The sequence below is a fragment of the Myodes glareolus genome, chromosome 4 (genome assembly GCF_982192425.1).
Source record: "Myodes glareolus chromosome 4, mMyoGla1.1, whole genome shotgun sequence".
NCBI lineage: Eukaryota > Metazoa > Chordata > Mammalia > Rodentia > Cricetidae > Myodes > Myodes glareolus.
Window position 1 is genome coordinate 91,900,654 of NC_142029.1, and position 12,571 is coordinate 91,913,224.

The following is a 12,571-nucleotide window of genomic DNA, read 5'->3' on the forward strand; positions in this document are numbered from 1 at the left end:
TGAAGGGAATCATAGTATTGACAGCAGCCTGTAAAGTTCGTGGATCTCTGATCCCACAACTCCAAAAGATGCAACCCACTCCTGGTACTAAGTTTGTGTTTGTTAGAGTGTGATAGCTGTTAGGATCCTTGTTGCCCCATTACAGGATAAATTCATTGAATCTCTCATTATATATGTGAATGTATATATTTTAAGTGACTTCTATAGTAGTAGTTTTCCATAATAAGTTTTCAAAATATCTGTACTGTTAGTTATCCCTCACTGCATTTATGCCTCTTCCCCACCCTCCATGTACCCTCATCTTCACCATTTAACCCTTACTGTACCATTATTTCCCTTAAAGTCTTTATACCGCTCTGATCTATCTTCCCTCCCTTGAAACTTGCCCCATAGTCCCTTACTGATTTTCTGACCTCAATGGGTATTCCAAACAGAATACAAATATCTGAAGATCTACAGCTAACACTCATAAATGAGAGAAAACAGGATAATTTGCTATTCTGGGTCTGGGCTGCTCCACTTAGAAAGATTCTTTCTAATTTTATCTATTTACCTGTGGATTATATATTTTTTTTAATAGAAATCTTTCCTGTCCCCAGAGGCATTCCAAATTGTACTTAGAATCCAGGATTTTGATTTTGGAGCTGGGTAACTTAGGTCTTACTCATCAGCATGCTGCACTGTTCCTTTTTCAGACGCATACATGCCATCCAAAAACTTTCTGCTATCCTTGTTTTTAACTGTTGTGGCTTGCTGAATCAAAGCTGCTGAATTTGAAACAAGTTCAATATCATGTCCTTCAAGGATTAACTCATCCTTCTGGGCTTAAGAAACAGAGAAAACAACACATGTCCTCATCTGAACCCTGTGATTTATTTTACACCCAAAAAATCTTGTATTTCAACCAGAGAACCATTCTTCTACAGAATAATGCTGGTGAGGAACTGGGCAGACACAGACTTCATCTTGTAACTGAAGCCCAATGTAACACCCTTGTTTATGGTTTGAACTTGACTACAGATCACTCATACAGTAGTAGCCAGTTCCTTTCTGTTTCTTTGCCTTCTATCAACCTGGAGCCTTTTCTTTCTTGTTTGCAAGGAGAATCAGTTCTACATTCATGTCATCGAAGTCTCATTGAAAGCTTTTTCTGGGGCTTTTAATAATAGCTGTGTACCCCTTCAAAGTTATGTTCACATTTTCTAGCATGTCAACAGTCTGATTGCTGATTTGACTCTTGTATAATGGGAGTTCTGTCCTTTCCTGTGCCATTGAGTTCAAACGTATTCCCTACCAGATTCATGGTATCAAGACTTATGTTCAAGTTTTTGATCCATTTGCACTTGAGTTTTGTGTGGGGTGAGAATAGGAGTCTATTTTCATTCTTCTACATATAGCTATCCAGTTTGAGCAGCACCATTGATTGAAAACGCTGTGACCGCCTCTTTGCCATTGTTGTTTTTGTTTTGTTGGCCTCTTTGTCATATATTAAATGGCTGTATGAGTGTGGATTTATATGTGGCTCCTCAATTCCATTCCATTGTTCAACTTGCCTGTTTTTTCGTAATCACATGCTATTATTACCGCGGCTTTGTAGTATAACTTGAAATATAGAATGTGGTACTTCGAGTTGTTCTTTTATTGTTCAGGGTTGTTTTGGCTCTCTTGGATCTTTTGTGTTTCCATATGAAACTGAAGGTTACTCTTCCAATTTCTATAAAGAATTGCATTGTAATTTTGTTGTGAATTCGATTGAATCTGCAAATTGTTTCTTGTAGGATGGCCTTTTCCACAACACCAATCTTTCAAATCCATGAACGTGAGAGATCTTTCTATTGTCTGTTATCTTCCTCAGTTTCCTTTTTCAGTGTCTTAATGTTTTCATCATACAAATCTTTAACTTCCTTGGCTAGATTAATTCTAGTGTTTTTTTAATATTGTAAATTTGTTTCCTTGATTTCTTTCTCAGCATTTGCTTATAATTAGTATATAGGAAGATTATATTGATTCTCTCTCTCTTTCTCTCTCTTTCTGTGTGTTTGTGTATGTGTGTATCAAATTTATATCCTGCTACTTAGATGGATGTTTTTATCAGCTTTAGGGGATTTCCATTAGAGTCTTGTATGGAATCAACAAATGAGAGTACTTTGACTTTTTCCTTTCCTATTCATATCCCCCTTGTCTCTTTCACTTGTCTTATTACCTTAACTCAGACTATATTGAATAGGATGCAGGAAAGTGAGCAACCTTGTCTTTTTCCTGATTTTAGTAAGAATGCTTTGTTTTCCCCTGTTTAGCAAGATGTTGGCTGAGGTCTTGCTGGGTATCATCTTTATTGTGCTCAGATATGCCCCACCATTCCTGAAAATTCTAGGACTATTATCATGAAGAGTTGTTAGATTATGTCAGAATGCTTTTCTGAATTTAATGTGATGATCATGTGGTTTCTATATTTGAGTCTATTTATGGGGTTGGTTGTGTTTAATGATTTATACATGTTTAATCATTCCTGCATTTCTGGGATGAAGCTAACTTGATCATGGTGGATAATATTTTTGGGTAATCTTGAATTTAATTTGCAGGCATTTTACTGAGAAGTTTGGCATCATGTTCTCCAGAGATATCACACTAAAACTTTCTTTTTTTGTGGGTCTTTGATTTTGGTATCAGAATGATACTGACTTTATAAAATAATTTGGAAATGTTCCTTTATTTTTTATTTTGCAGGCTGATTTAAGGACTATCAGGGTTAGTTATTTTTGAATATCTGGTAAACTTTTGCAAAGTCTATAAGGCCTCTACTATTTTAGTTGGGAGATTTTTTAGTATTGCCTTTATTTAGTATTGCCTATATGTTCAATATAAATTGTTTATTTTGTCTTAATGTAGAGTTGGTAGGTCATATATGCCTAGAAATTCATCTTTTAGATATTTCCATTCAGATGGGAAATAAAGTATGTCCTAATGATTCTCTGAATTTCCCCAGTGTCTGTTATAACTATTAACACATTCCACTTAATCTCTGATTTGGTTAATCTGAATTCTCCCTCTTTTTCTTTTTGTTAAATTGGCTAAAGGTTTATCAATCTTTCCATCATATCTTCATTGAACTTTTTAAAAAATTCTATTTCATTAATTCTAGCCCTTATTTTGATTAACTATTGTTTTTTAAAAAACTTTTTTGTTTCCTCATGTTTTTCCAATGCTTTCAAGGATATCATTGATTTGAGATAATATCTTTTTTTAAAAAAAAAATAACAACAACAAAACAGGGTTTCTCTGCGTAATAGCCCTAGTTATCCTGGAACTATCTCTGTAGACCAGGTTGACTTTGAACTCACAGAGATCCACCTACCTCTGCCTCCTGAGTGCTGGGATTAAAGGAGTCCACCACCATCACCTAGAATTTTGATTCTTCTTCTTTTTTTTAATGGAAGTATTTTATGCTATAAACTGTCCTCTTTGGATGACTTTCTTTGTGTCCCATAGATTTGGTATATTGTGTTTTTACTTTCTTCTAGTTGTAGGAATTTTTATATTTTTTTCTGCAAAAGTACATCCTTGACTCAGTTATCACTCAATAGTGCGTTGCTTTGTTTCTGTAAGTGTGTATATTCTTGTAGTTTCTGTTGTTGATATCCAGCCTTATTCCACTATGGTCAGATAGAATGCAGGATGTGATTTCAAAATTTCTGTATTTGCTGAGTCTTGTCTTGCTCCATAATATGTTGAATATTGTGAGCTGCCTATAAAAATGTCTGTTTTTCAAAAGAGTTTGAATTCAACGTTCTGGGGATATCTGTTAGGTTTATTTGATTTATGATGTCATTTAATTTCGGAGTTTCTCTGCTTAGTTTAACTCCAGCTGACTTGTCTAATGGTAAGAGATGGGCAGGGCAATGACTCACTATCAATATTTTTGGGTCAACATGTGATTTTAGATCTAAGAGGCTTTCTTTTATGAAATTAGGTGCTTCCTGTGTTTGGTGTGTATATACTTTAGGGTTGGAATATCCTGTTGGTGGATTCTTTTTCCTTTAATGTTTATGACATGTTTTTCACATTTCTCTTGACTAGTTTTGATTTGGAGGTAATTTTGTCAGATATTAGAATGGCTATGCCTGCCTGCTTCTTGGTTTTCTTTATTTAGAATACCATATTCTCTCCTTTTGGCCTGAGGTGGAGTCTATCATTGCTTGTGAACTGTTTCTTGAAGACAGAGAAGATGAATTCTGTTTTCTACCCCAATCTGCTACTCTTTTCATTGTGGAATTGAGATCACTAACACTCAGTTATTATTGAAAAGTGTCATTGATTATTGATTCCTATCTTTGTATTAACATTGTGGTAGTGCTTTGTCAGATCTGTCTTGGTATTTCCTGGTATTGTTGATTTGTTTCTAATGGCCTCTTGAGTGTCTTTATTCTTCTCTTCAAATCAAAATATTCCACCTAGAATTCTCGGTAGTGTTGGCTTTTTAGTCATAAATTCCTTTAATCAGTTTTTTTTTAAATCATGGAAAGGTTTTATTTCTCCTTTAATTTTAAAAGATACTGTTTCTGGGTATAATAGTCTCAGTTGATAGACATCACCTTTCAGAACTTGGGGTAAATCTTTCAAGACCTTTAAATTATTCTGTTGAATTATTAGATGTTATTCTGATAGGCCTGCCTTTATAAGTAAATTGACCTTTCTGCCATGCAGCTTTCAAATCCTTTCTGTATTCTGTATTTTTAATGTTTTAACTGTAATATGCCATGAATAATTTCTTGTTGTGTTGTCTGTTTGGTGTTTGGTAGGTACTTCTTTCTCTTGTTTGGAAAATTCTGTTCTATGATTTCAGTAATGTTATTCTCTATGTCTGCTGCTGTATTAATCTCCTTCTATGCCCATTTTTCAGAAGTAAGGTCTTTTCATGGTGTTGTCAAACCCCCTCCTACATTGTTTTTTTTAACTGTTACTGAGAGATTCAATTCCTCTATTTTGTTTTCCATCCCCAACTTTTTGCTTTCAAAAAATACAATATGTTGGTGAGGTTTTCCACTGAGGATTTTAGTTGGTTTATTAAGCTTCTCATTTCCAGATTTTCTTAAATCCAAACAGACACAATCTCTTCTCTTGGTTTGAAATGCTCTCCCTGCCCCAGATCGAGATGGAAATCCCCCTGTGTGTGCTCATCACACTTTGGAACATTTCGTGTTGGAGTTGCATTTCAATCAGACTAAGCATTTTATCAATAGGATCTTTGTCATATGTGTGTGTGTGTGTGTGTGTGTGTGTGTGTGTGTGTGTGTGTGTTCACTAACTCATACATAGTGGAGATACACACACTCACATAGAAAGAGAGAGAGAGAGAGAGAGAGAGAGACAGAGAGAGACAGAGAGAGAGAAAGAGAGAGTAATTGAATTTCATCTCCCAAGTAGTTAATTAGCACATCTTCCAGACCTGGTTCAACTGTTTCTTCTTCATTGAAGCCTTTCTTGATTTCACCAGGAATCCATAACAATTTCTCCTAGTTTTTTTCTCTACTTAATATACTGATTTTCTTTTTAAAATTTGTCTGCTACAGAATTGAGTTGCTGCAGGGTAGAGAACATCACTCTGACTTTTGGCTAGTTCAATTTAGGACTCAACAAAACTACTAGATGAATAATAAATTCATTTATTTACAAAAATTGTTTCTTTAAGAAATCCAAGCCCAATTTTTATGGCTGGGATTGACTTCCTTGTTTCATTTCTCTCTTTGTTTTTGTCTTCTTTAAGCTGTTTGCCTATAGTTAGAATCATTTTTTAAAAATTTTTTTGTAAGTTTTTCCATGTCATTTTTATTAGTGGTTATCACTATGGGACTGTTATCCTTTGGAGGAGACATGTTATTTTGATTTTTCATCTTTTTATTTTTGTGTTGGAATTTTTATATTCACAGTTTGTTGGCTGAGTCTTTTTCTTTCTTTTTTGTTCATGTCATATGTATTCTTTCTGCAGAGGTGTGTCCAGTGTTCAGGATGAAGCTAATTCATTGTGGGTTTGGATACTGATTCCCTCTGTTTGTTTGGTATTTGAGTATCCAGCCTCTATTCAGGTCTTCTGCTCTCTGGTGTCTTCAGTAGTCTGGTCAAGGAACGTGAAGGAAATATCCCTGGTAGTGTGGACTGGTCCTGGGTCTCAAGAACAGATGATATGGGAAAATCCAGTACTGCATTTGGCAGATCTGTGGTACTCTGGTCACATGGGATAGCTGATTGGAATAATCCTTCTGGGAATCAGGCAGTGATTTTGTGAGTGTCAAAAGGAGAAAGACAGTCAGATAGGATGGTGTGGATCCTTGACAGGCAGCCTCAGGACTTGGGTGACTCTAGTGTGGATGATGTAGCCTACCTTAGTCTTTGCCACATGTAATTGCTACAGGGCCCATGATAGTAAGGTGTGATGAACCTGGTGAGCTCTAGAGGGACAGAGATAGGCCCAGAGGAAGTCAGTGTCTCTGGCAAGTAGCTGTGGGACTTGGGTGACCTGATTGGGCCAGAAAGTGCAGGTAGTCTATCTGGTTCTATACTCAAATATTTTTCAGAACTCACCCTTTTCCAATTTCCCCATCATAAAATTTTATGTTATTATCACTGCCTTTTAATTTTTATATTGTAGGGAAACACACAATGGCAAACAGCTATTATAAATTCAGTAATGATTTTTGCAGATGATATATTTTATTTATAATATAATGCACTTGAAAATAAAACAAGTGTGGCTATATACACAAACCACTGTTTTTTTCTAAGGGAGAGATGACACTTAATGCCCACTAAAATCTAAAATCTTTTGCGGTAGCTCCATATTGTTCAAGGGCACTTGGCTCATAACTTGAAAACTTTTGGTTTACAATAGCGGGCATATAAAAGCTGAAGTGATTAAGGTTGGGGAGGTTCATCTGAAATAGACTTAACCCTTCCTGGATGTTCAGCTTCTTTGACTGGATTTCTAATGTTTGTGATCAGTCCTTCTGTAGAAAAGCATAAACAGTGTCTACATAGTTGATGTGGGAAAATGCCGAGCATCCCAAGGGACATACTTCTATACATTTCCTTCTCTCTGTTGTTATTCTTGGATTTCTTTTGTGGATGTTTTTGACTGGCAGTATAGAAGTATCCTCTACCTGGCCATGATATGGATTGTAAAAGCCATGTCATACAAGGCAAAATTATATTGGATCAACAGTAGCAGGAGGAATTGTGTTTGTGTAAGAGTTAACACTAGACATGCCTTTTAATTTGAATTTGAATTCTATTTTCCTTGCACTGTTGGGGCCTGGGAAACCACCTAAGAGAGCTAAAGAGGATTCAGGATTACAAAAGTTGTTGAAAAGGGAACAGATTGTCGTACAGATCAAGAATAGCTCGACACTACTCATGGTCTGTGTTTATTTGGCTCCTGCTATGCCAATATATTTACAGAAATTCAATAACAAGATATATGAAAAATGCTCATATTCCAGTCATTGTATCTGTTTTCTTCCTGAGAACCATGAAGGCTATTTATCTTCGTTCTTATGATTGAGAAGATAGAGCTCAGAGTGACTTGTGACTTACTCAAGGTCACAAAGCTGTTAAACAGCAGAACCAGGGTCAGATGCAGGTTCTATGACACAGACAAATTAACTGAGAATTTGCTAAGAGGCCCCACTGTTCCCCTGGGTCATTTGAGACTGGAATCTGCTACTCAGTTGTCAACAGCTGGTATTCCTCACTAGAGAGAGCTAGCTGCCTTTTTGTGGACCCACTGGTGTGTGTGTGTGTGTGTGTGTGTGTGTGTGTGTATTGGGGGTATCCTGTCATCTAGAAAATGGGAGTTCAGTGGGGGTAGTCCTGCATAGAGAAAGCAGAAATTCTAGCTTTTGCTGTCAAGAAAACAAAACAAAACAAAACAAGATAAAACAAAAACAAACTTGTGAACCCAAACCCCCACATGAGTCATGGTCTGATTTTTAATAAAATTCCCAACATATCTAAATCTCAGTTCCCTTTTGTGGAAATGAATGATTGATTTGGGTAGTGTTGTTGAGTTTTAACCTTAGATTGGCTACCAGGTGGAATGAATGTCTCTGTCCTTCAGTGACTCCGTTCAGTGGCAGATGAATTAAAAATAAAATCAGTGCACGAAGTGGAGAAAAATAATAGAAGAAATTGTGACTGGTGCCTGGTGAAATCAAGAAAGACTTCAATGAAGAGGAAACGTTTAAAACAGATCTTAAAGATAAACCAATTAGCTACATGGGGGATTAAGTTCACACACGTACCTTCCCGTGTGTGTGTGTGTGTGTGTGTGTGTGTTCAGTATGTACCAGTTACTATGGAAGACTTTGATGTATGTAACTTTGACAGAGAAATAGACCTCATTGCTAAAATTCTTACTCTCATTGAGAAGGCAAAGAATTTACAACATACAATGCTGCAAGGTGTGACCAGCACACACAGGAGGCCTCCAGTCTGGGGCAGGGGAGAATTTCTTGCAGAGAGGACAGCTTGTGTCAAGATGATAAATCATGGAAGGTCACAGCATGCCCCAGCACTGTGTTGCAGGGGAAGAATGTGCAGACTGGAGAATGATTTAAGGAGCAACCTGAGAAGGGTTACATATGTCTAATTAAAAGTTCAGATTTTAATCTGAACACGATGGGTGACTTTAATCAGGGACACTCAGCCAACGAGAGGGCTTTGTTTATGTCATTGCTTAGAGAGAGTGAGAACAGAGACAGGGGAATTTTCTCAGGAACAAGAAATACAGTAGTCGCTGTGTCATTTTCCCCCTGAGATTTCAGTGACCTGCATAAGCCACTTTGGTTACAAAAATATTAACTATTAATTACTGTAGTAGGAGACCACTTGTTCATTTCCCAGACATCCAGACTCTCAAAATCATCACACAGATATTGTATTAATTAAATCACGGCTTGGCCTATTAGCCCTAACTTCTTATTGACTAGCCTTTACATCTTAATTTAACCCATTTCTAGTAATCTGTCTATCACCACATGGCTTTGGCCTACTGGCAAGATTCTGACCAGCCCCTGTCGCTGGCAGGACTACATGGCTTCTCTCTGACTCCACCTCCTTTCTCCCAGCATTCAGTTTAGTTTTCTCCACCTACCTCTGTTCTACCCTATCAGGCCAAGCCAGTTTCTTTATTTATTAACCAATAAAAACAACACACATACAGAAAGACTTCTTCCTACATCTAATTACAGAAACAACACAATTCTCCAGCTTTATTTGTGTTCTATCTGAGTAGTGTGAAGAGGTCTTTGACTGTCTCTTGTCTGGGATGTGAATCACCATCTGTCCAGTGTATACAGACTGTATACACTACCCACCCCTTAGTAACTTGGGACCCATCTTGGTTATTAGCTAGGCTGTATTGGTGTTGCAGTTTTTCAGTTCAAGGAATCTGTGTTATACTTACTTAATAACAGCTTCAAAACGAAAGATTATTGATGCTGGCAGTTTGAAATATTAAGAACACATAGCACCTTTAAAATCCATCATCCCGCATCACAAATGAAGGCAAGAGGATAGAGAAAGACATATTAGCATAGCTTTTTAAACTATGACTTTATTTTAGTAAGCATGTGTTGTAAAAAAAAAATCAAAGAATATATATGTAGTTCAGTACAACCAGTAATGCCAGATATCCACTGGGGTCCTTAGTAGGTAGAGGGAGCTGCTGTAATGAGCCGGAGGAGCAGATGCAGGCAGGGGAGCATCAGTGTGAGAAGGTACAGTAGAGTGGGAAGAACTGGACTAGGCATTGATGACTTCACATTAGAAGGGATGACACTTGTAGGCCGATGAAGGCCTGGGAGTGAAGAGCACAGGTAATTTATAAGTTCCCATCCCGAAGGACGGGTGTGCTAAGAGCAAGGTGAATTTCTCTGAGGAAGACTGAAGTGGGATTTAAGGCAAGACCTCAGAAAGGGTTTAAGGTCTGAATTTGTCGATCATAAATAGGTGTGTTGTTGGAGTCAGGGGGACTGGGGGGAAGGGGAGCTAAGGAGAAATCTGGGGGAAGGGTAATATCTTGAGGCAGATTAGTGGCTGACCTTGAGGAGGAAGATGAACTATGACTGATGTTGTAGACACTGCAAGGTGCAAGGAGCCCTTGTAAGGCAGGATGGACGCTGAAAAGGGCTCACTGGGTAGTGGCTAAGAGAAGACTTGAGCAAGGGTCACAACTTTCCAGGAAAACTTAATGATGTGGGATGAGGCAATCTGCCTGAGAGCAACTGGTCATGAAATGAGACAAATGTCACCGCTGAGTTATCTGCTTACATTTTCTCTCCTCTCACTCTCCAGCTCTTCACAGACCTCAGTGTTAGTGGCCCACCCTGTATTGAAATCAAGCCCCCGTCTTGTTACATCTGCTTTAAGCCACGCTGCCGAATCTTTGTTTTTGTTTACATTTCTCTACCTGCCTCTGTTTACCCATTAGCACCTGCAGCTCTTTAGGACATGGCTAGGTATTTACCCCAGAAAGCCTCCTTGGTGTTGGAACCCACTCCCCTTTCTCCAGGGCCCCCGTCCAGGGCTGGGCACATTGCCCATCTCTGGTCTTCCATAACTCATTCCGTGTCTATACTTACCACATAGTGCCTGTCTCGAACATCACTGGCACAGGTTCTCTGTGACTTGTGTGCTATCCATAGCTGCTTCTCTCACAAGTCCCACAATCCAGTCCAATGTTGGAACTTCACAGTCTCAATAAACTGTGGTCAAATAAAATAATCAAACAAGATGCAAACACCCAAGTGCTTCTTCCTTTTCTAGAAACCAGAGCAGTGAGTAGCCCTCTACCACACACCTAAAGAGCCCATCAGCCCATCAGACACTGTGGGAACACAACAGCGTGCCACACTAATTGCAATATCCATCTCAAGTGTGTGCGACTCTAGAAGCAACATGGCAGGGAGCCTAGCTTCTGTTCTGCACCCCCCTCCCCGAGCTTTGTCACGAGCCTCGCTGTGTAGAAGTGATGAGCAGCATGCTGCTTGATAAAATTATTTCTATCTGGTAAGTGTGGGTGGGCATGCGGGTGCACGAGTGTGTGCAAAGCCAGGGCAGGCGGGGCAGGAGCTGAGGGAAAGTCAAATTACAGAGACTTGGAGAATGAAAGCACGGTGTGATAAACTCCCTAGGGACCTCATCAAGTTTGGGGTTAGAGAGCATGAACAAAGGAAGAAATATCCGATTGTTGTATTTCCAGGATGCTACCTGACTTTCATGCTCAATGTGGTGTCTAGCCACAAACACAGATTCATGGGCACAAACCTTACACAAATGAGCCCCGGGGCCTGTGGTCTACTGGAACTGCAACTTAAGTGCCTGACACAGGCAGGCTTGACACAAGCCCGAGAGTTTATTTAGCAAGAAATGCTGTCTTCTGAGAATCTTTGATGCTTCTGGGAAGGGTCGTGGTGGCGATGAAGAGAGAGATTTGGTTTCTCTTCCTAATACTACTACAAACAGTGTCTGGGAAAAACATTTGACTTCTCTGAGCCTTTGTCTAATCATCCTCAAAAGAGGCATCACAGGGATAGATTGCCAGGGTTCCTTAGGGTATGGTGATAAAATGCTACCCTCTCAATTTTATAAGCATTGATACATGCCAAATGCAAGCTCATATGGAGAAACCGAATTTTACGGGGTCCATTTCCTAGCCTGACAATCTAGACTCCTCTCGTTACTTTCATCCCTGGGTTTTCTCCTGTTCATGTAACCCAGTTTGTTTGGCCGAGTCTTTGCTATTTTTATCTCCTAGCCTTTGGTGATTCCCCCTTCTCTTGACCTGACTTTAAACAGTGCTGATGGGAAGTTGTGAGCGTCCAAGTGCTGCCATAGAATATACAGAGAGGAGCAAAGGAGAAATGGAAATCTGCTTCATTTGTGGCAGTACACTTTCATGGGGTTTCTCAGCAGTCGCCCAGAAACCCAGCCAGGATTACTATCCAAGTGACTTCCCACAGTGCCTGCAATAACAGCACATCGCAGTGTCAGGGCCTAGAGGGTTCTCTTGGAGATGTAAGAATCCTAGATTGCTATCTTCAGGCCTTCTCAGTCGATGGGGACAGCCCTGGAAGGTTCCACTCTCTCCTCTATGTGCGATCCACAGAGGTGACATGTTATTTTTCAGCAGTAGAGAGGTGGCCAAGAGTTTTTACAGAGCTTCCCGTGCTGAAATCCCTCCTGGACATGTGGAGACAGTCTGCTCGCTGATAGCTCTTGAAACAGGTTCTTAATTTTCCTTGAGCCTCTTTCCAGATTCTCAATGGCTATTACTCTAACAATTCAACTTACATTATCTGTGTTTAGGAAAGTCGGCAGGGACTTAGCAAAGAAATGGGAGTCCATGGGCTTTATTCAACAGCCTCAATTTATTCAACAAATATGTATTACATGCCCACTGTGTGCCAAGCCCATTTACCAGAAGCCGTAATTATAAAAATGAATAAGCCTTCAAATCTGGAACTCTAAGATTCCATGACCAGTAGGAGAAAGCATCCAAACCAGAAAACTGCCAGCA

At 39.0% G+C, this 12,571-nt stretch overlaps 1 pseudogene; it reads right to left on the bottom strand.

Moving 5' to 3' along the window:
- Positions 1–660: 660 nt before the first annotated feature.
- Positions 661–1,272, bottom strand: LOC125416091 (large ribosomal subunit protein uL6 pseudogene; annotated as a pseudogene).
- Between the last annotated feature and the right edge of the window lie 11,299 nt (positions 1,273–12,571).